Source organism: Muntiacus reevesi, chromosome 10, assembly GCF_963930625.1.
Source record: "Muntiacus reevesi chromosome 10, mMunRee1.1, whole genome shotgun sequence".
Lineage (NCBI taxonomy): Eukaryota > Metazoa > Chordata > Mammalia > Artiodactyla > Cervidae > Muntiacus > Muntiacus reevesi.
The window spans coordinates 3723446-3745988 of record NC_089258.1 but is presented as its reverse complement, the minus strand read 5'-3'; the positions used below and the strand labels follow the sequence as shown (position 1 = coordinate 3745988).

At 42.6% G+C, this 22543-nt stretch overlaps 1 long non-coding RNA gene across 3 annotated transcripts in view; it reads right to left on the bottom strand.

Annotated features, from left to right (window-relative positions):
* The window catches only part of LOC136176740 (uncharacterized), a 50290-nt gene that overhangs the window by 14870 nt on the left and 12877 nt on the right, over positions 1 to 22543 (bottom strand). For all 3 annotated transcript variants that reach the window (XR_010664618.1, XR_010664617.1, XR_010664619.1), the window contains one exon: positions 20674 to 20925. This is a non-coding gene — a long non-coding RNA (uncharacterized lncRNA). The remainder of the gene's footprint in view (positions 1 to 20673; positions 20926 to 22543) is intronic.

Here is a 22543-nt window from a genome sequence, read left to right as displayed (position 1 = left end):
AGTTGAGTATAGCTCCCAAAGGTTTGGGGGACAGCCAAGGTGACCCAGCTATACCCTAGGAACCTGACAATATCCACCAAATTTCACAATAGTAGAATCTGACGGGCGTCATTGCTTCTCTTTCCCCAAGTATCCCTCTTACAGGGCAGGAAGGAAAAGACTTTACATTGTACTACTCTTTTTTCTTTAATTAAACTTTTATTTTATATTAGAGTATAGTTATGGGGCTTCTCAGGTGGCTTGGTGGTAAAGAATCTGCCTGTGAATGCAGGAGAAGCAGAAGACATGGGTTCAATCCCTGGACGGGGATCCCCTAGAGATGGGGGTGGCTACCCACTCTAGTATTCTTGCCTGGAAAATTTCATGGACAGAGGAGCCTGGCTGGCTACAGTCCAAAGGGTTGCAAAGAGTCAGACATGAATGAGCACAAGCTGTTGTTGACATAGTTGATTTACAATGTTGTGCTTGTTTTAGGTGTATAGCAACATTATTTAGTTGTACAGATACATGTATTTATTCTTTATTGGATTATTTTCCCATGTAAATTATTACAGTGTGCTAAGTAGTGTTCCCTATGCCATATAGTATTCCCCTGTTGATAATCTGTTTTATATTTATTAGGGTATAGATGTTCATCCCAATGTCCTAATTTATGCCTTCTTCCCAGCCCCCCAGCTTTTTCCCTTGTTAACCATAAGATGTTTCTCTAAGTGTTTGAGTATGTTTCTATTGGAATATAACTGCTTTACAATATTATGTTAGTTTCTGTTGTACGATGAAGTGAGTCAGCTATATGTAAGTCAGAAAGAGAAAAACAAATATCATATATGTGACATCTAGAAAAATGGTACAGATGAACCTATTTTCAGGGCAGGAAGAGAGATGCAGATGTAGATGACAGACATGTGGATGCAGACAGGAAGGGAAGGGTGAAATGAATTGGAAGATTGGGATTGACATTTGTACACTGATAAGTTGCTTCAGTCATGTCTGACTGTTTGCCACCCCGTGGACTGTAGCGCTCTAGGCTCCTCTGTCCATGGGATTCTCCAGGCAAGAATACTGGATTGGGTAACCACTTTCTTCTCCAGGGCATCTTCCCAACCCAGGGATTGAACCCACGTCTCTTATATCTCCTGCACTGGCAGGCAGGCTCTTTACCACCCGAGTCACCTAGGAAGCCCCATAAATATGCTACCATGGGTAAAATATAGAGCTAGTGGGAACTTAATGTACAGCACAGAGCGCTCAGCTCATGCTCTGAATCACTCCTGACATTTCAAAAGTGCTTCCTCACACCAGCCAGTATCTCATTTGATCTTTGCGGCAAACCCTGGGCAGAGGTGGACAAAGATTGCTGTCCTCGTTTTAAGACCAGAACATGCAGCTCACAAAGTCCTGAGCAGCCAGCCAGGCTTGCCCCGTGTCCAGAGGAGCTCCCAGGTACTGAGATAGCAGCAACTCGAGCTGCAACATTCTAGCTGCAAATGCAAGTTCCTCTGCAATTTGCTTGGCATTTGCGTAGATCCATGATTGGGTGTCATCAACCTGATGACGAGTGGCCTAGGATCCCGAAATCTAAGCCTGTCCACAAGTTCCATAAACAGAGGCCATATTCCTCATGTCAGAGAGAGGGCTGCCTGGAAATGATTAAGAGAGGAAAGGAAACTGAAATAAGAACAATCCTGACCCCAGGTCACATCTAGCCCTGGGACAGGAGGATATTCTGGCTGCTCATGACTCAGTGCTAGTGGGAGGGAGGTCCAGATAATTTCCAGCTCACCTCCTGGATCATCCAGGTTTGGGGAACATTGAACCAGGAGAAACTCAGGCTCTTTGTCAGTGGTCAGATGTGACAGGATTATCATGGTCAAGTCTGTTTTCTCAGGTGTCTATGCCACTGAGACCCCAGGGAACATCAGATACCAGGATTTGACTGTTAACTGTCCAAAAAGCCCCCACAGGCATGGACGCTCCCCTCCCCAACATAGGTCCACTAAGAAACTTCCAGGGCTGGCAGAGGAGCACAGACACCTACTTCAACTGCTCTGCCATGGGGGAAAGACCCACTGGAGGAAAAGCAGGCAACTCTACTGACTGAAAGTTAATTGGTTACCTGGAAAACACACAGAAAGTTACAAAGTAAGCTACAGTGGAAAGACTCAAGAAGTTTCTTTTGCACAAAGTTGTAATACTCATAAAGACACATACAGAGGCATCCTCTCAATAGATCTCACAACCTCCTGCAAAGAAATACTTATCTCCATTTTATTTTAAGCAGTTTTATTTTGGGGAGGGGGGGGGGGGTTACTTTCTTTGGCCGCACCATGCGGCATGTGGGATCTTGGTTCTCTGACATGCGGCATGTGGGATCTTGGTTCTCCGAGCAGGGATCAAACCCACACCCCCTGCACTGGAAGCATGGAGTCCCAACCACTGGACCACCAGGGAAGTTCTCCTTATCCTCATTTTAGAAGCAAGGAAATAAGTTCCAAAAAGGCAGATTTGCCCTGGGGTCCACATAGTAGAACTACAGCTATAACTTTTGAATCTCATAACTCTCCCTTCAGGCTCCCGGTGCTTTTCTGACTCATTCTTCACTCATCTATCCACTCAAGGATTAGATTCAAGACCCGTCAAAGAGTTCTTCACTGGCACAAATATCTCCCAAGGGAGTGGCTTTCGGGCAGACTGAGGTCCACTTTGCGATTAGTTGTGGATTGGGAATACTCAGTTACTCTACTGCTCTAGAACAGTCTTTTCTTTTATTCAGCTCTGTTCCCCTCCCCTGTACCATTCAACCTTTTTTTCTGAAAAAGATTTCAAATTCGGAAAATCTTTTACCATGATAAAAACAGAAGCTATGAGGCAAAAGAAATAAAAGCAAAAATTTTTAAATGAGACTTAACTAAGATGAAAAACATTTGTACAGCAAAAGAAACCAGCAACAAAACAAAAAGACAACTTATGGACTAGGAAAAAATATTTGCTAATGATCTAACCAACTAGGAGTTAATATCCTAAATATACAAACGGCTCATACAACTCAATATCAAAAAACAAACAACCAAATCCAAAAATGGGCAGAAGACCTAAGTAGATATTTTTCCAAAGTAGACATGCAGATGGCCAACAGGCACATGAAAATGTGCTCAGTATTTCTAATTATTAGAAAAATGCACATCAAAACCACAATGAGGTATCACCTCACACCTGTCAGAATGGCTATTATCAAAACTCTACAAATAATAAGTGTTAGAGAAGGGTGTGGAAGAAAGGAAACCCTCTTACACTGTTGGTGGGACTATAAATTGGTGTCACTATGGAGAATGGTATAGAGGTTCCTCAAAAAACTAAAAATAGTTATCATATAATTCAACAATGCCACTCCTGGATATACACATACCCAGAAAAAATGAAAACACTAACTCAAAAAGACAATGTACCCAGGGTTCACAGCAGCATCATTTACAACAGTCAGGAGCAAACCAAGTACTCATCAACAGGCAACTGGACTAAGAAGATGTGATATTAATGTGTATTTTTATATACAATAGAATATTACTCAGTCACAAAAGAGAATGAAATGTTGCCATTTGCAGCAACATGAATAGACTTAGAGAATATTATACTTGTGAAATAAGTCAGGCAGAGAAAGACAAATACTACGTGATATCACTTATAAGTGAAATCTAAAAAATAATACAAGTGAACGTATATACAAAACAGAAACGGACTCACAGACACAGAAAACAAACTTATGGTTAACTAAGGGCGGTGGGGCAAATTAGGAGTACGGGATAAACAGATATAAACTATTACACATATAGCAGATAAGCAACAAGGATTCACTGTACAATGCAGGGAACTATATTCAACATCCTGTCATAACCTCCAAGGGAATATAGTCTCCAAAAATACTGAATCACTGTGCTGTGCATCTGAAACTAACACAATATGGTAAATCAACAACACTTGAATTTTTTTTAAAAATGGAGCTATGGACCAAGGGAGAAATCTAATACAGAACTGTTTCTTTTATTTCCTGTGGCTGTATGATATCGAACATACTTTTAGGGACTTCCCTGCTGGTCCAGTGGCTAAGACTCCAAGCTCCCAAAACAGGAGACCTGGGTTCAATCCCTGGTCAAGGAACTAGATCCCACATGCTGCAAATAAGAGTTTGCCTGCGACAACTAAAGGTCCTGCGTGCCTCAAGTGGCACGACTAAGACCTGGCACAGCCAAACAAATAAATAATTTAAAAAATAATAATAACATACCATTTAGCCTTTATATTGTCTACTTTTAGCTATGAAATGACGTTAACCTTATCATCAAGAACTAAATCTCTTGGGAAGCCAATATCCATTCAGTCCTCTCTAGCATAGCTGTACTAGCTATTGAAAAACAGAAAGTCAATGGGGAAAAAAAAGAAACACTTCTCTGACCTTCCCCTAAAGTCACCCACACTTCCCATGGTCCAACAGGTAAAGGGTTAACACCTGAACCTGAGCATGGACTCAGGAACCTGCTCCAACAGAAGGCCATTTTTTTCCGATTGGTATTGCCTGGACATGGAAGGGGCATCAAAAAATCATCACCACACTACCACCACCACCATCATCATCATCATCATTTTACAAATTAGAAAGATGAAACCTAAGAAGCAGCAGCAGCAGCTCGGAGCCAAATCGCAGCTCCTTTCTCAGAGCCTAGCGAGGTGGTGGCTAAATTTTTGTACTGTCACGAAACCCTGGGTCATAAAGTCATTTCCACAAAACCACAAAAGCTTTTCTTCAAACATGTCACTTCCCCTATTCAGAAACATTCGACTAGCCCTGATTTCCTGTTTGTTTTGTTTTTAGCTGCTGTTTGCCGCTCACGGCATCCCTCAGCCTGTTCCCCGCAGGTCCCAGACGGAGTCCTCACTGTTGCTAGTGTCATTCCCACACAGGGCCCCAGGTTCCCATCTCTGAGCCTCCCTCACGTCCTTCCAGGCTTCCCAGGGGGCTCGAGTGGTAAGCAACCCACCTGCTGATGCAGGAGACACAAAAGACCTGGGTTCGATCCCTGGGTCGGGAAGATCCCCTGGAGAAGCATGAGGCGACCCCCTCCAGTATTCTCGCCTGGACAGTCCCCATGGACAGAGGTTCGATCCCTGGGTCGGGAAGATCCCCTGGAGAAGCATGAGGTGACCCCCTCCAGTATTCTTGCCTGGACAGTCCCCATGGACAGAGGGACCTGCGGGCTGCCGTCCACGGGGTCACAAGCAGTCAGATATGACTGAAGCAACTTAGCACGCACACGCACGTTCTTCTGGGGTCTGCCATGTCCTCCCAAATCCTTCAAGGTGAAGTTCCTGTTCATCTTCTACAAAAAGCTTTGTCCTGCCACTGCTGTGCTCCCTGGATCATCTCTTCTCTGAGTTCCTACAGTTTGAATAATATTGGGTTGGCTGAAAAGTTCATTTGGGTTTTTCCAGAACATCTTATGGAAAAATCCAAAGGAATGTTTCATCCAACACAATATTAATTTACACAGATTTGTATTATTTTTCTCTCATTTCATGCATGTTGATTTCTTCTCAGTTACATCAAGAGGGCAAGAATGAATCCTTCACTTTCTCCTAGAACCCCAGAAAGTTGGTATAAAGCTAACAACCTCCAAATGGTACAGTCACAGCTTGTTCACTGGAACAAACTTCTAATTTCATCACTCTGCAGAGGATTTGGCTGAAATGTTTCCATAGGCCTCCGTAAGACCCATTTTGGAAAACGCATTCTACATCTGAGAGTATATCCAACCATGTTGCTAAAGCCATTCCAACATCACAAACTGCTAGAAGATTCTAAAACCTTACTTTTTAAAAGCCAGTGGTTGCCGAAACCACCAGCTTTGTGGATGGTCCTGGCTTAGAGTAGAATAAGTTTGTTGACTCTGAAATCAGCCTAGAGGAGAAAAACACAGACTTGCCTTTTCTCTTCCTGACAAAATACTCAATATCTCATTCCCACCTGCCCACCGAAAGCAAAGGGACGGATGCTGAATTTCTTCCTTTCTTTCTCTCTTCCTTTCCATAGAGCCTATGCATGAGTCAGGTGCTCGGGCCTGGTGCACTGGGAAGACCCAGAGGAATCGGGTGGAGAGGGAGGTGGGAGGGGGGATCGGGATGGGGAATACGTGTAACTCCATGGCTGATTCATATCAATGTATGACAAAACCCACTGAAAAAAAAAATAAATAAAAAATTAAAATTTAAAAAAAAAAAAAAAAAGAAGTCTCCACTGTGGACAACTGAGACCAAAGGTTGTCCACGTGACTCCTTTTGGAAGAGGTTTGTGCTGATTCTCAGCAAGTCTGACCACATCCAAGACAAAGAAAAGGATGACTGACCAGACTAAGCTGAAACTGATAGTTTCCAAATGTCAAACAATAATCAGGACTCTTGCGAGTCTTTGGACTGCAAGGAGATCAAACCAGTCAATCCTAAAGGATATCAACCCTGAATATTCAATGGAAGGACTGATGCTGATGCTCCAATACCGTGGCCACCTGATGTGAAGAGCTGACTCATTGGAAAAGACCCTGATGTTGGGAAAGATTGAAGGCAAAAGGAGAAAGGGGCAACAGAGGGTGAGATGGTTAGACGGCATCACCACGTCAATGGACATGAGCAAACTCCGGGAGACGGTGGAGGACAGAGGAGCCTGTCGTGTTGCAGTCCATGGCGTCACCAAGAGTCATACACGACTTGGCAAATGAACAACAACAATTTTTAAGATAACAAATCATAAAATTAAAGGTTGAAGGACTGTTGAAGAGAGCAGACACACATTATAAGTGTCTCTTTAGAGGTGGAGAGAGGCACTGGGAGGGATGTTCAAACTTGGGTGAGCAGCATCAGAGTCTTCTGACAAGTCTGTCAAAAGTCAGACATAACGGGTCTGACCCAAGGGCTTCTGACTCAACAGGTCTGAAGAAAGACCCAGAAATCTGGGTCTTTAAAAATTTTTTAAATCTGGGTCTATTAAAAAAATTTTCTTTTTTTAATAAGCTACTTTTTAACTTATTTATTTATTTGGTCTGCACCAGATCTTAGTTGTGGCACCCAGGATCTTTAGTTGTGGCATGTGGGATCTAGTTCCCCAACCAGGGATCGAACCCAGGCCCCCTACATTGAAAGTGTGGAGTCTTTCACACTGGACCACCAGGGAAGTCCAAAATCTACATTTTCAACAAGCTCCCCAGAACATCCTACTTGGAGAAATACCATAGTAAAAAAAGGAAAAATAAAAAGATATGGAGGATTACTGTTGCAGAGAGTACTAATTAGACATTTGAGAATCCAAGTGACCTACAGAGAGGTATTCACAAAATAATTCCCATATTCACGTATAGATAGAGCTGGTTCCCAGCATGACCACAAGCCCACGATGCACACCCCACTATTCAGTGGCTTGTATATAGTATTCGTTCTGCTTGGCTGGGATCCATGTTGTGCTGGTTGTTAAATACTGTGCACATCACCCTTGTATAGATACATTTAAAGTAGCTGAGTATCAGCCAATAGTTCTTAAGAATATTTAAGAGCTTCGTCTATAAAAACAAAAGATATGCAAATATGCAGGTTATCTACAAATGAAGCTATTAGGATGCTCCTTCAATGTTCAAAAGCCCTTTTCTTTCTTCCCATCCTCTCTTTAACTGAAATATTCGGGGATTTATGAAAAATCAAAGAAAGCAGTCTACGCAACAGTGTTTCTAAAAAGCAAGAGTAAATCTCTGGGCCTATTGGAGGCTTCTCTCCAAAGTCCACGTTTGAAGTGAATCCAGCCACTGGGTTGCACTACCGCACTCACTGAGGAATCAGGAGTCACTCTATGTATGGCCTGACAACCTGGGCCCTCCTAGGGTGATGGAGCTGTCTGGGTGCCCATCCCCCTCGCTCCCTCATTTACTTACACCCCCTCTCACCCAGCTGTCCTCCCCCCACTTTGATCTGACCCTCCTTTAATCACTACAGGCCTGGTTATCTAAACATCACTGTGCTTTGGAGAAATTACACTACAGAAGCCAAACAGATAAATAAACTCTGATCTTAGACCTCAGCTAGATCAAACTTATGAGTCCCATGGGGATGTTTATCTTGGAGAAGTGCAACTTCAGATCTGGGTTCATTATTTGAGAAGGCTGCCAAATCAGTCCATGGTAAGAGTAAGTAGGGACTATGCAACCAGAGCTCAGGTTGAACAGGTCCCATGAACAGCATCTCCCTTACTTGCCTGAGTTCTGGTCCAGCTAAGAAATGAGTCAAAACCTGTCTTTGGAGACTTCCCTGGTGGCCCAGTGGTTAAGAATCCGCATCGCTAATGCAGGGGACCCAGGTTTGATCCCTGGTCAAGGAACTAAGATCCCATATATCTTGGGGCAACTAAGCCCATGTACCACAACTAGAAAGAAGCCCACAAGCCTCAATGAACATCCCGAGTGCTGCAACTAAGATCCAACTCAGCCAAAAAATAAAAATAAATAAATATTCTTTTAAAAACTAAAGACAAAAAATAAATTTTAATTATAAAGTGTCTTTGATGAGACACTAAATTATCACCCTGATTACTGATAAATATGATAAAAGAGGATGTGACTTACATATAGAACAAATGGGCTTCTTAGTCCTGGATCCTAAAATTGTCTGGATTTGACATAGACAGACTCCTGGTTTTAACACCAAAAGTCTCAGATTCCAGGAAATCCTCAGCCTGACAGATTGATCACTGGTCATCCCAGCTGAGCCAGGACAGACTGCTCCCAACATCCTGAGGGCAGGGCAGACCACACCTCGCGTGGCCAGCTCCTGCTTCAAGGAAGGAGAACAGAAGGCCTGGGCTCTGCTGCACAATTTCTTCTTCTAAACACACCAATCAAATTAAGTCACTGGAGGGCCAGAGTGTTAAACTGGTGGGTCTCTCAGCACATGGAAAGAAACATCTGGAGTAAGGAAAAGAAAACATTACTTTCCAACAAAATATAATAGATTTGACCAACAAATGAACTCTCAGCAATCCAACGGGATTGGGTTGAAAGTCTGAACTATAGACTAATTTGAAAAGAAATACAATTTTGTGAATTTCACCCAACTTGAACTAAGCTTTAAAACTTTTCTTTAATAATAATCATATTGGGACTTCCTGGTGGCCCAGTGGTTTGGAATCCACCTTGAGGACACCCACCTTCGATCCCTGGTACAGGAAGATCCCACATGCTGTGGAGCAACTAAGCCTGTGTCCCTACAGCCCTCGTACAACACAAGAGAAACCACCACAATGAGAAGCCCAACAACTGCAACTAGAGAGCAGCCCCCACTCGCCAAGACTAGAGAAAGTCTGGGTGTAGCAACAAAGACCCAGAACAGCCAAAAATAAACAAGCAAATATTTTAAAACTCATCATCATCATCGTATTGTTGAGCAAAGCTTGCATGATACGGTGGTGGCCTGTGGTTGGTAAGGCCATGTGATCGGTCCTGTCATCATCTGTGGGCAGGAGTCACGTGCACTAGTTTCTGCCCAAGCGTTCAACCTCCCCAGTGTGGACGCTCACAGCACTCTGGTCCCCACTGCCATGGTTACCAGAGATGCTCCAGATCCTGACTGCTCTGAGGAAGGATTGCCTGCAATGGACACAGGCCGTGAGCCGGAAACAAATGTATCTGTACCAATATTGAATCAAAATTTGAAGGTGCTTATCACCACATCACAACAAATCCTAGGAGCTTCCCTGCTGGCTCCTTGACAAAGAATCTTTGTCAAGATTGGGTTCGAGCCCTGGGTTGGGAAGATCCCCTGGAGGAGAAAATGGCAAGTCACTGCAGTATTCTTGCCTGGGAAATCCCATGGACAGAGGAGCCTGGGGGGTTACAGTCCAGGACGTCACAAAGAGTCAGACACGACTCAGTGATTCGGCACGGATGAGCAACCAATCCTATTGTGACTGATACAACATAAATGTGAATAGAAAAAAGATTGGAAGGAAATGTTAATAGTGATTGCCTCTCTGAGGAAGGATTTTAAGTTCTTTAATTTTTGCCCCTTCATGTGCTTTTGTACTTCCAAGTTTGGTTTATTGAGTTTTTTTTTTAATTTATGATTTAAAAAATTCAAACAAAAACAGATGCTTTCGGACCACCTGCTTTAACAAAATAGAGTGGAATGCTTTAAAAGTATTTTATCACTTGTTTATACGCGAACCACATGTCATGATGCTAGCTTGAATCTCAATTTTAAAACATTCTTACTTAAATTCAGCTCAAAATTTTGCTCTGTGTCACACATAAAAAGAAATATCTTCCAAAAAGCTTCCTAACTGAGATGACTATAAAACTTTTTGGTTGCTAAGGAATGTGAAAGCTATTTAACTGGTTAAACATAAGGGCCAAAATATTCTCATCAATTCCTAACCTGAAAAGGAATTCAGAAATGTTTTATTGTTCTTTTTCAAAGTCACCAAGAAATCTACATGTCGAAAGCATAAAATGACACAGAGTGCACGCTTCTTGCCATTATTCTGGCCACTATCCTCTTCCTCCTCTTCTGTGCTATGGACAAGAAGAGGGAGGAAGAGAAAGACAGAGGTCGTTTGAAAGGGCAAAAACTACAATGATTGGCTACTTACTCTAGGAGCAGACTATTCAAAAAGCCAATGACCAGAGATATCACAAAGGTTGTGACAAGGTCATGTGGCTAGTCAGAAAGAGGTAACTTGTTGAAAGCATTCTACCACTGAACAGTGTACCCTTACCTTTCTAACTTAGGAAGAGTATTGGACCTTCAAAGCTTCTTGGCAATTTTTTAAAAAAATTTTTAATTGAAATATAATTGACATGGTTTTCCCAGATGGCTCAGCGGGTAAAAAACCGGCCTGCAATGCAGGCGACAAAGGTTTGATCCCTGAGTAGGGAAGATCCCCTGGAGGAGGAAATGACAACCCACTTCAATTTCACTGTCTGAAAAGTCCCAAGGACAGAGGAGCCTGGCAGGCTACAGTCCAAAGGGTTGCAAAGAGTCAAACATGACTGACCACACACATACATATAATTGATATATACCACTGCATTAGTTTTAGGTGTATAACAAAACGGTTTGCTAGAAGTGTACATTATGAAATAATCCCCACAATAAGTTCAGTTAACAGCCATCAACACACAAAGTTAATTTTTTTTTTTTTTTTTTTTTGTGATGAGAACTGATCTACCATTGTGGCAACTTTAAAACACACTATACAGTACTGTTAACTATAGTCACCATGCTGTCCATCACATCCCCAGCACCTATTCTTCTTCTAACCAATGAGCAATTTTTTTTATAATTCTCAATCTGCTCTCTCCCTCAGATTCTCTGCAGTCTCTCAAACTCATTTCACCCTCTCGAATCTTGAATTCTACCATTCCTTCCTAAAAGGTGAATGCTTTTGTTTCCAAGATAAGATAATCAGATGCAGCTGCAGACTTTGCACAGAGATTATTCAAAAATCTATCAGGGAAGAGCTTTGGTGAGAAAATGTCAAATCACACACAATGAACAACAGCAATTGCAGGTTAGAAACACAAGCCTTTGAGCTAGAGACCTAGATTCAGGTTCTGACTCTACTTCTACCTAGAGACCTAACGTTAGGCAAGATGCTAAACTGCCCTGAGCCTCTGATCTGTAAAAGTAACATTACCTGCCATACTGACAGACTGGGCGGGTTAAATGCAATAATGGATATAAAATGCTTAGCGCAGTGCCTGGAACATAGTGTTTAACATAAACTAGCTGCTTTTCCATATCTTTTTAAAAAGTTGCTCCCTAACATAATGTTTAAATACAAAAGGCCTGTATAGTCAAAGCTATGGTTTTTCCAGTAGTCACGTACAGTTGTGAGAGTTGGACCATAAAGAAGGCTGAGCACCAAAAAACTGATGATTTCAAATTGTCATGCTGGAGAAGACTTGAGAGTCTCTTGGATAGCAACGAAATCAAACCAGTCAATCCTAAAGGAAATCAACCCTGAATATTCATTGGAAGGACTGATGTTAATGCTGAAACTCCAATACTTTGGCCACCTAATGCAAAGAGCCGACTCATTGGAAAAGACTCTGACGCTGAGAAAGATTGAAGGCAAGAGGAGAAGGGGACAACAGAGGATGAGATGGTTGGATGGCATCATCAATTCAACGGACAGGAGTTTGAGCAAGCTCCACGAGATAGTGAAGGACAGGGAAGCCTGGCGTGCTGTGGTCCATGGGGTCACAAAGTCGGACATGACTTAGCGACTGAACAACAACTTGATGTTTAAATACAAGTTCAGTTTAAATACAAGCCCCTTCTTTCTTTCCTTGTGTTTTTTGTTCACATAGTGAAAAACACCATACTTCTTTCAAGATTGAAAATGACATCCAGGAGTACCAAAGTAAAAGCAAGTTTCCAAGGTGCCTGAGTGGGCTGGCAAGCAATTTCTTTTGCTCAGATACCCTAAGCATTTCTTTTTTTAGTCTCTTTCCTACTATTGATCCAGATTCTCCATGCACAATAGATCTTCTAAGAAACAAGTGTGGCAGACTGGCCCCCTTTAGATATCAAAAGTTCCCAATGATTCAAGCAGAATTAATTAGCTTTGATTGACAGCACGAATGGTATTCACACCATTTATGTCAACACTTTTTTACTGAACACTTGAGTTATAGATGCAGACAAACTGACCCCAGGGAAGATTTACGAATCATTAGTCCTCCAGATATATGGGTCCCTTTAGCTAGTTTACACAGAGTACATTCAGACAAATAATTTAAGGAGTCCATTATTACTTGGCAGATAAAAGGGTAACTGTCCATAGGATGGAGTGAGGGGAGGAAGAAGTAGGTACCCTTGGAACATGGAACATGTCAATTTATGATAACCCTGCTTAAGCAAGGGCGTCCCCAGTGGCTCAGACAATAAAGATTCTGCCTGCAATGCAGGAGACCCAGGTTTGATCCCTGGGTCGGGAAGATCCCCTGGAGAAGGAAATGGCAACCCGCTCCAGTATTCTTGCCTGGAGAACCCCATGGACAGAGGAGCCTGGTGGGCCATAGCCCGAGGGGTCACAAAGAATCAGACGTGACTGAGTGACTAACACTTTCACTGCTTCAGCAAGGAGGCTTTCTTGGTGAAGGCAGCAAATGGGATGAAAGGACTGTGCTGCAGAAAGCAAGATTACCTACCTCATAATTAGACACCCTGCACGGTCATTATTACTGAGGAGCATCCTCCTTGAAGCCTCATTGTCTTCTCTCCTACAGAGAGCTTTACAGAGCATCAGAGCTGCATCTCAGAGACTCAGGACCAAAGGCACCATTATCAGTAGATTCACAGTTCTAGTCACAGAAATTTAACTCAGATAGTGGGATGATCTAACAGAAGACGTTGGTTGGACCCACCAGATGTGTTTCAGAAATGATGTCCTTATACACACACTGCTGTATTTTAAATGGATCCCAACAATGACAGCATTTGGGGGAAAATGGATACACGCAAGTGGATGGCTGAGTCCCTTCCCTGTTCACCTGACATACTGTTAATCGGCTATACTCCAATACAAAATAAAAAGTTCAAAAAACAAACAACAACAACAAAAAAAAGAAATGAAGTCTTTGACAATCCATCACAGCCTCTGGGCATCATTCAACACCACTGCTGCATGGATGTAAGCTAATGCAGCCAAAGGCAAAACTCTTGATCCTTTCCTTAGCTTGCGTGGCCATCTCACAGGTAAGTTATGATTCCCAGGAGTCATTTTTTAAATATTGGAAAGACCTCATGAATCCCTAAGCATCTCAGAGCTCATGGTAAATGCCAACTTCTAATCTAAGTCTGTCCTTTTATGGATGGGCAAATTTACTTAGGGTCACGTAACTAGCATGAAAGGCAGGTTTCACAGCCCTCATCTGGTGTTCTTTCTACTCCATGGCAGCCACACAGGGGAGAATGGACACTCAGACAAAATACCGACCTGAAGAAGGAGCCGATTTCAAAAGGACTCACCTAGGTCCTCTGGTCATTCATCAGTCAACCTTTGGGCATTCTTTGGAGAGCAAAAAGTCCTAGAGAAACTGCCCTCCAGTGAAAGCTTGCCCAGAGTTACACCAGAAAATTCTGGGGAAACAATCTTCTTACACTTCACCTTCCACTGGCCTGACCGCTCTCAGGGACGGTAGACTCCAGAACTCTGCATTGCTGTTATTAAACCTAACAGAGCATGCTGGCCAGAGTGCCTACAAATGTCCTGACAACTCCTGGTTACCCAATATTCTCCCTGCTCTTGCCCCCATTGCAACCCTCCTCAAAGGACTGATGTTCCAGCTCCCAGCCAGTGCTGCAGGAAGCAGTCAGTCCAGTCCCGTGTAATTTTCCAGCAGCTCATCAACCCTCCCATATCATTCCAGGGGAGTGTGGAGTCACCCAAAATGATACATGGGGGTAGGGAAGGGAATACTGCCTGTTTTAACCTCATTCATTTCATCTTTTATACAAACTTTCAAAGTCCTTAACGCCAGACTCTTCAGTGTAAAAATCACTATAGAAAGAACATGAACATTTGTAAGTAGGAGTTTCTTCTATTATGGGGGCAGGGGCATGCTTTCTGTATCTATGGGATTTCCTTTTTTTTTTTTTTTTTTCTTGCTTTGAGGTTTTTTGACAGATGGGAAGAGAGAGAGGGGCAGAGAGAGGGGCGAAGAGATGAAATAGGGGAAAGCCTTGATGGAGCCCAAAAACATAAACATGGACAGTTTGTGCCTTAAGATAAGCAGGAACTAACTTGTAAACTAACTTGTACCCAGGCAGGGGTCAGTCTGTGTCCACGATTATGATTAAATGAGGTGTCAATTTTGGCCTCACTCTGCATATTGAAAAGTGATTCTTTATACAATTTGATAGCAAAAACAAAAAAAATACAGTTAGAAAATTAACAGAACATCTGAACATTTTTCCAAAGAAGACTCACAGATGGTCAACAGGTATATGAAAAGATGCTCAACATCATTAATCATCAGGGAAATGCAAATCAAAACCACATTGGCATATCACCCCATACCTATCAGAATGGCTATTATCAAAAAGACAAGAAATAACAAGTATTGGTGAAGATGTAGAGAAAAGGCAACTCCTGAGCACTGTTGGTGGGAGTACAAGTTGGTTCCAATGATATGGAAAACAGTATAAAGATCCCACAAAAAGTTACAAATAGGACTGCCATATGATCCTGCAACCCCACTTCTGGATATGTATCCAAAGAAAATGGGATACGGAGGAGATGTCTGCATGCCTATGTTGACTACAGCATTATTCACAATGACCAAGGTATGGAAATAACCTGAGAGTCCATCAGTGGTTGAACAAGTAAAGAGGACATGGAATATACATACAATGGAATATTATTCGGCCATGAGAAAGAAGGAAATCCTGCCATTTGCAACGACATAGATGTACCTTGAGGACATTATGCAAAGTAAAAAAAAAAAGACAAATACCACTTGGTGGAATGTTAAAAGAAGGAAAAGTCAAGCTCACAGAAACAGAATATAAAAGTGGAAAGAGGAAAAGGTTAATAAAGGGTACAGACTTTCAGCGATAACATGAATTGTTGTGTTGTCATTGTAGTCGTTCTGTCTCTGAGTTGTGTCTGACTCTTTCTGACCTCATAGGGTGTGGCCTGCCAGGCTCCTCTATCCATGGGATTTTTCATGTACGAATACTGGAGTGGGTTGCCATTTCCTTCTCCAGGGGATCTTCCAACTCTGGAGGTCTTCCAGGGATTGAACCCGCATTTCCTGCATTGGTAGGCAGATTCTTTACCACTGAGCCATCAGGGAAATACATAATAAGATGAATAAGCCCATCTAATTATAAAACCCTGGTGGCTCAGATGGTAAAGAATCTGCCTGCAATGCTGGAGACCCGGGTTGGATCCCTGGGTTAGGAAGATCCCCTGGAAGAGGAAATGGCAACCCACTCCAGTATTCTTGCCTGGAGAATTCCATGGACAGGGAAGACTGGTGGGCTACAGTCCATAGGGTCACAAAGAGTCAGACACCACTGAGAGATTAACACAACGTAGAACATGGTTATAAATTGTTATACATAGTTATACACAGCATGTATAATTCAAATTTGCTAAGAGAGAAGAATGAAATGTTCCCACCAAGAAAAAAGAAAATATAATACAATTACATTTGTCAATTATATCTCTTAAACCTGAAATTTCTAAGTAAATATTTTTTTTAACTTTGCCACCAAACCTTAAATAAGTCTAAGGAGATATGTTCAAAGAGCAATAGGAAAACAAGACACTTCTGCTATTTAAATTAACTGTGAAGGAAAAATGAGATATTTGTTCCTTTCTTGGCTAAATATCCACCAGACAGAGAAACACTGGAATTCTTCACTGTAAAATTCTGCAGGTAGCATTTGAATTCCGTCTCAAAGACCAAAGCCTTCTTTGACTGTGTGGATCACAATAAACTGTGGAAAATTCTGAAAGAGATGGGAATACCACACCACCTGACCCACCTCTTGAGAAACCTATATGCAGACCAGGAAGCAACAGTTAGAACTGGACATGGAACAACAGACTGGTTCCAAACAGGGAAAGGAGTACGTCAAGGCTGTATATTGTCACCCTGCTTATTTAACTTATATGCAGAAAACATCATGAGAAACGCTGGGATGGATGAAGCACAAGCTGGAATCAAGATTGCCAGGAGAAATATCAATAACCTCAGATATGCAGATGACACCACCCTTATGGCAGAAAGCAAAGAAGAACTAAAGAGCCTCTTAATGAAAGTGAATGAGAAGAGTGAAAAAGTTGGCTTAAAACTCAACCTTCAGAAAACTAAGATCATGGTATCTGGTCCTTTCAGTTCATGGCAAATAGATGGGGAAACAACGGAAACAGTGACAGACTTTATTCTTTCGGTTCCAAAATCACTGCAGATGGTGACTGCAGCCATGAAATTAAAAGACACTTGCTCCTTGGAAGGAAAGTTATGACCAACCTAGACAGCATATTAAAAAGCAGAGACATTATTTTGCTAACAAAGGTCCATCTAGTCAAAGTTATGGTTTTTCCAGTAGTCATGTATGGATGTGAGAGTTGGACTATAAAGAAAGTTGAACGTCAAAGAATTGATGCGTTTGAACTGTGGTGTTGGAGAATTCTCTTGAGAGACTGCAAGGAGATCCAACCAGTCTATCCTAAAGGAAATCAGTCCTGAATATGCATTGGAAGGACTGATGCTGAAGCTGAAACTCTAACACTTGAGCCACCTGATTCGAAGAACTGACTCACTGGAAAAAGACCCTGATGCTGGGAAAGATTGAGGGCAGGAGGAGAAGGGGTCGCACGACTGAGTGACTGAATTGAACTGAACTGGGATGACTGTGAGGGTGTTTCCAGAAGAGACTAGCCCTTGAATCAGTGGACTGAGTGAAGCAGATAGCTCCTCCAACATGACTGGGCTTTATCCAATGCATTGAAGACCTACATAAACAAATAATCAGAAGGGAGAATCCGCTGGTTCTACCTTCCTGCCTGAGCTGGGACATCAGCCTTCTCCCCTGAGACTGGGATTTATACCATCAGCGTCCCCTGCCGAACCAGTTCTCAGGCCTCTGGACTTGGTCTAGAGCTCACACCCTCAATTCCTCTAGTTCTCAGGCCTTTGGCCTTGAACTGAACTAAACCACTGGTTCTCCTGGGTCTCCAGATTGCAGACAACGGTTTGAGAAAGTCCAAAGCCTCTGGAATTGTATGAGTTAATTCCTCATAATAAAAAACTCTTCGGACTTCCCTGGCAGTCCAGTAGTTGAGAATTCACCTTCCAAAGTGGGGATGTGTGTGTGTGTGCAGTTGTGTCCAACTCTTTGAGACCCCATAGACTGTAACCCACTAGGCTCCTCTGTACATGGAATTGTCCAGGTGAGAATACTGGAGGAGGGTTGTCATTTTCTTCTCCAGGGATCTTGCTGACCCAGGGATAGAACCGCATCTCTTGCATCTCCTGCACTGACAGGCAGGTTCTTTCCCACTAGTGCCACCCGGGAAGCCCCCTCCGTTGCAGGGGATGCAGGTTCAATCCTTTGCTGGGGAACTAAGATCCCACATGCCGAAGGGCAACTAAACCTGTGTGCTACAGCTAGAGAGACTTCATGCCATAACTACTGAGCCTGTGCAATCTAGAGCCTGTCCATGGCTAGAGAAGCCCCTGCACACCACAACTAGAGAAAAGCCCGTGTGCTGCAACGAAGACCCAGCCCAGGACAAAAGAATCTCTCAAAATCTTTCCGTCTCTCCCTGTATATGTGTGCGTGTGTGTGTGTGTGTGTGTGTGTGTGTGTGTGTGTGTGCATGTGTGTGTGTAGCAAGAGAGATTTAGCTAGAAAAATACATAGATACAATGGACTGGCCAGAAAGTTCATTTGGATGTTTCCATAAGATGGTACCAAAAACCGTGAACAAACTTTTTGGCCAACCTAATATACCCTATTGACTCTGCTTCTCTGGAAAACTCTAACTGATACACATTCCCAAAGCAGAAGCAGAAATAGTACATTTCCCCCAGACTGCCTTGCAGCACAGTTACAGGCCCCTGACCACTCAAATCCACACAAACATGAATGTAGGAGGAGTCGCGTGTGCAGAGGCTGAGTGCAGACAGGTGAATTTGGGGGCAAGGGTGGTGGTGGAGGTGTCTGGCTGGGAGACAGCTATGGCAGAGCTTCTGAATTGATCCAGGACCAAATACATCCAGGGGCAGGGTGGCAGCAGCAGTGGCGTTTTGTTTTATTTTTTAGCAGTCATGTTTTTGTTAGAATAGCTCCAGGCGTAGCCCCTAGCTCATAGTCTCTGGATGTGCTGTTCTCAGTAGCATCCAATCTGGCCCTCCCAGGGATTTTTGTGAGGTATGTAACACCCTTTAAAACATCCCTTTCTGCTTAGAGTTTCTAGAATAGACTGTGAGCGAGATCCTTGACTGACAGAAATGACAGCTTACTTGTCAAGGCTAGAGCTAGGAGGTATGGAACATGGCATCCATGAATGATGATTATTATAAACTCAGGGGTACAGGGAAGGATTCTTGTGTCCCTCACAATAACAACCCTCATCTACCTACTACTGGGGCTTGAGCAATGCCCTCAAATGAGAATAAAGCCTTCATTTCTACAGTCAATGATAAGAATTAGAAGGCAGATTTTTTTGTAGAAATGACAGCTGACATAATCTCACAAGATCTATTTTAAAACAAATGTGATCCCTTCTCTAGAGTAGGTTTGAAGATGGGGCTGGTTGGAGAAAGAATGAAGCAAATGAAAGAAAAGGAAGGAATGACAGACAGGAATCAAAAGAGAAGATAGGAGAAACAATCAGAGATTTCCTCTGTTCTCAGTTTGGCTCAAAATGTGGAGGAAATTGAAAAATCAGTATGTCAAAATACTAGTGGTTGTTATCATCACCCTTATATTTTTCTTCATTTTTGAAATACTTATAATACACAAATAGTACTTTTTAACAAGATTTTTAAGTAGTATTACTAATAAACTGGTCTAAGTTTCATTGCATTCAAAGCAATTGGTTGTTAACTATTTAGACTCAGAAGAGAGCCTGAGAGTCATTTCACCTAACTCCCCACAGACACAGGTTCGATCCCTGGATCAGAAAAATCCTTGGAGGAGGACATGGAAACTCACTTCAGTATTCTTACCTGAGAAATCCCATGGACAGAGGAGCCTGGTGGGTTACAGTCCATGGGTTGCAAAGAGTCAGACATGACTAAGCACGCAGACGACCCATGTTGTCCCCACAGAAAGGACCCAGGGCTCTTTACCCTGAGTTCCCTTAAACACAGAAGACAAGCCCTTGCTTCTTCTCCCCAAGACTATGCCTCAGATGTTTGAAAACAGCTTTCATTTGGATTCTGAGGTTTTTCTCCAACTTAAACATCCTTGTTTCCTTTAGCAATTTCTTAAATGTCTTCTCACATCCTTAGTGACTGTCACATTTACTAATGTCCTTTCTAAAATGTGACACCCATGAATGGAACATTCAAGTTGAATGGAATATTCAAGTTGTCATCAAACCAGGATAAAGTATATTGCTCTCAATCTTACATTGACCATCAAAGATACCTTTTGCTTTGCTTTTCCTTCTCCTGTCCCTCCCCTCCCCTTCTCCTCTTCTGGCCTCCTCCTCAATCTCCAGTTCCAGAGCAAAATACTGTCTTTGAAGGACGTGCATGAGGGCATGCTCAGTCATTTCAGCCATGTCCAACTCTTTGTGACCCAAGGACTATATAGCCTGCCAGGCTCCTCTGTCCATGGGATTTCCCAGGCAAGAATACTGGCGTGGGTGGGATTTCCCAGGCAAGAATACTGGAGTGGGTTGCCATGCCCTCCTTCAGGGGATCTTTCCAACCCAGAGGCTGAACCCAGGTCTGCTGTATTGCAGAAGGATTCTTTACCACTGAGCCACTGGGGAAGTATGCATCCTCATAAAAGCAACTTCTGTCCTATGAAAACCTCAAACAATGTAAAGGATAAAAACAACACAGATAGATAATCGATAATAGAGATAAGTTATAAAAAACATGTGTGACATACACCTTTTTCCTTATTTTTGGCTGTGCTGGGTCTCCACTGCTGTGCAGGCTTTTTCTCTGTGGCTGCAAGCCTCTGGTTGCAGCATGGCTTCTCCCTAGCTACAGCGCCTGGGCTTCTCGTTGCCGCAGCTTCTCTCGTTGCAGAGTGTGGCTCCTGGGGTGCACTAGCTTCAGTAGCTGGAGCTCCCCGGCTCCAGAGCACAGGCTCCGTAGTTGTGATGCACAGGCTTAGTTGCTCCACGGCATGTGGGATCTTCCCAGATCAGGGATCGATTAAAGATACAGAGAGAAATAAGATATATAGAAAAGGTTCTGAGTCTACTGTGCAAAATGCATGAGAGCAAGCTTCATTATTCTAGGACTTTGCTCCTGTGTGCAAAGTCCCCTGCCCTCCTTATGCCCTCTTCACTGCAGAACAAGCTCAGGTTCATGTATGTGAAAACCTTATCCACTCTTCTCAATAAGCATGTCTAGCAAGGAATGCCTTTCCTGGAGTTTGGTTCTATTTTTCAAGGTGACAGCTTTTATTTAATAAACTCCAGTTCCAACTGATGGATGCACACTGCTATGGATAAAATAGTCAACTAATGAGAACCTACCGTATAGCACAGGGAACTCTACTCAATGCTCCGTGATGCCAAAGGGGGGATATGTGTACAGGTATTCACTTTGCTGTACAGCAGAAAGTAACAGAGCATTGTAAAGCAACTAAACTCCAATAAAATAATAATGATAATAAACCCCAGTTCCTACCAACATACCTATGGTCAGTAATAGTTTTTTATACCTTAATCCACAACTATTTGCATTTTAACAAAAAATATACCTTTATTCACAAATCACACAGATCAAGGCAAACTGTGGAGCTGAAAAAGAAATGAAAAATAACTCTAAAAAAGTTGAGCATTATCATCTGTATGTTATAGATTTTTAAAGCTAGACTATCAAAATGCTGGAGATGTTGCCAGAGATCAACCCAGGCAAGAGTGGCTGAGTGAAGTCCCAATGATGGTCCACTCTACACTCCACTGTCCTGCCCCTCAAAGTCAGTCACTGGGGCTCCAGCCCCCAGATCCTTCATTCTCTCCCTCTCACTATTAGTAGCACCCCATTTCTCCAGACAGAGTAGCCAAGGAACCTTCATTGTCTTCCCTCCTCCCTAATCAAAGCCTGCTCTCAATTCCTCTTCAAGAGGGTTAAATATTTGGGACTCCCCTGGTGATCCAGTTATTAAGACTTTGCCTTCCAATGCAGAGAACTCAGGTTCAAAACTGGATGGGGGAGCTAAGATCTCACATGCCTCACGGTCAAAAAACCAAAACATAAAACAGAAGAATACTGTGACAAAGCCAATAAAGACTTCAAAAAAAAAAAAAAAAAAAGGTCCACATCAAAAATAAAAACTTAAAAAGTGTTAAACACTTAGATATTATATGCTTAGATACTTAGTTGTATATAAAAGTGATTGAAGTGATCAATAGTACAACTCTAAAGTCCACCTTGAGTAGTATCAGGTTGGCACAAGAGAGAATTCTTCTAAAATCACACCATGCTTTTCCTTTCATTGAAACTTACTCCAACAAACTGCACAAAGATCAAGAATTTAGAGCAAAGTTGCAAATTGTAGGAGGAGGACTATCTCTAATTCACCTCCTGTAGTCCCAGTACCTAACTCATTGCCAAGCACATAGTGAGACCTCAGTAAATACCTGCTGAACAAATTAGTGAAGTTCAATTCGCCAACCATCCTTTGGAATGTTCCACAGGCCTGAGGTGGAATTCCAAAGCTCTCTTGCTCCTTGATACTGAACCTCCCAAGAGGAAGAGATCTGAGCTAGAAGAAGACCCATGTTTTCTATGCTCCACACTTG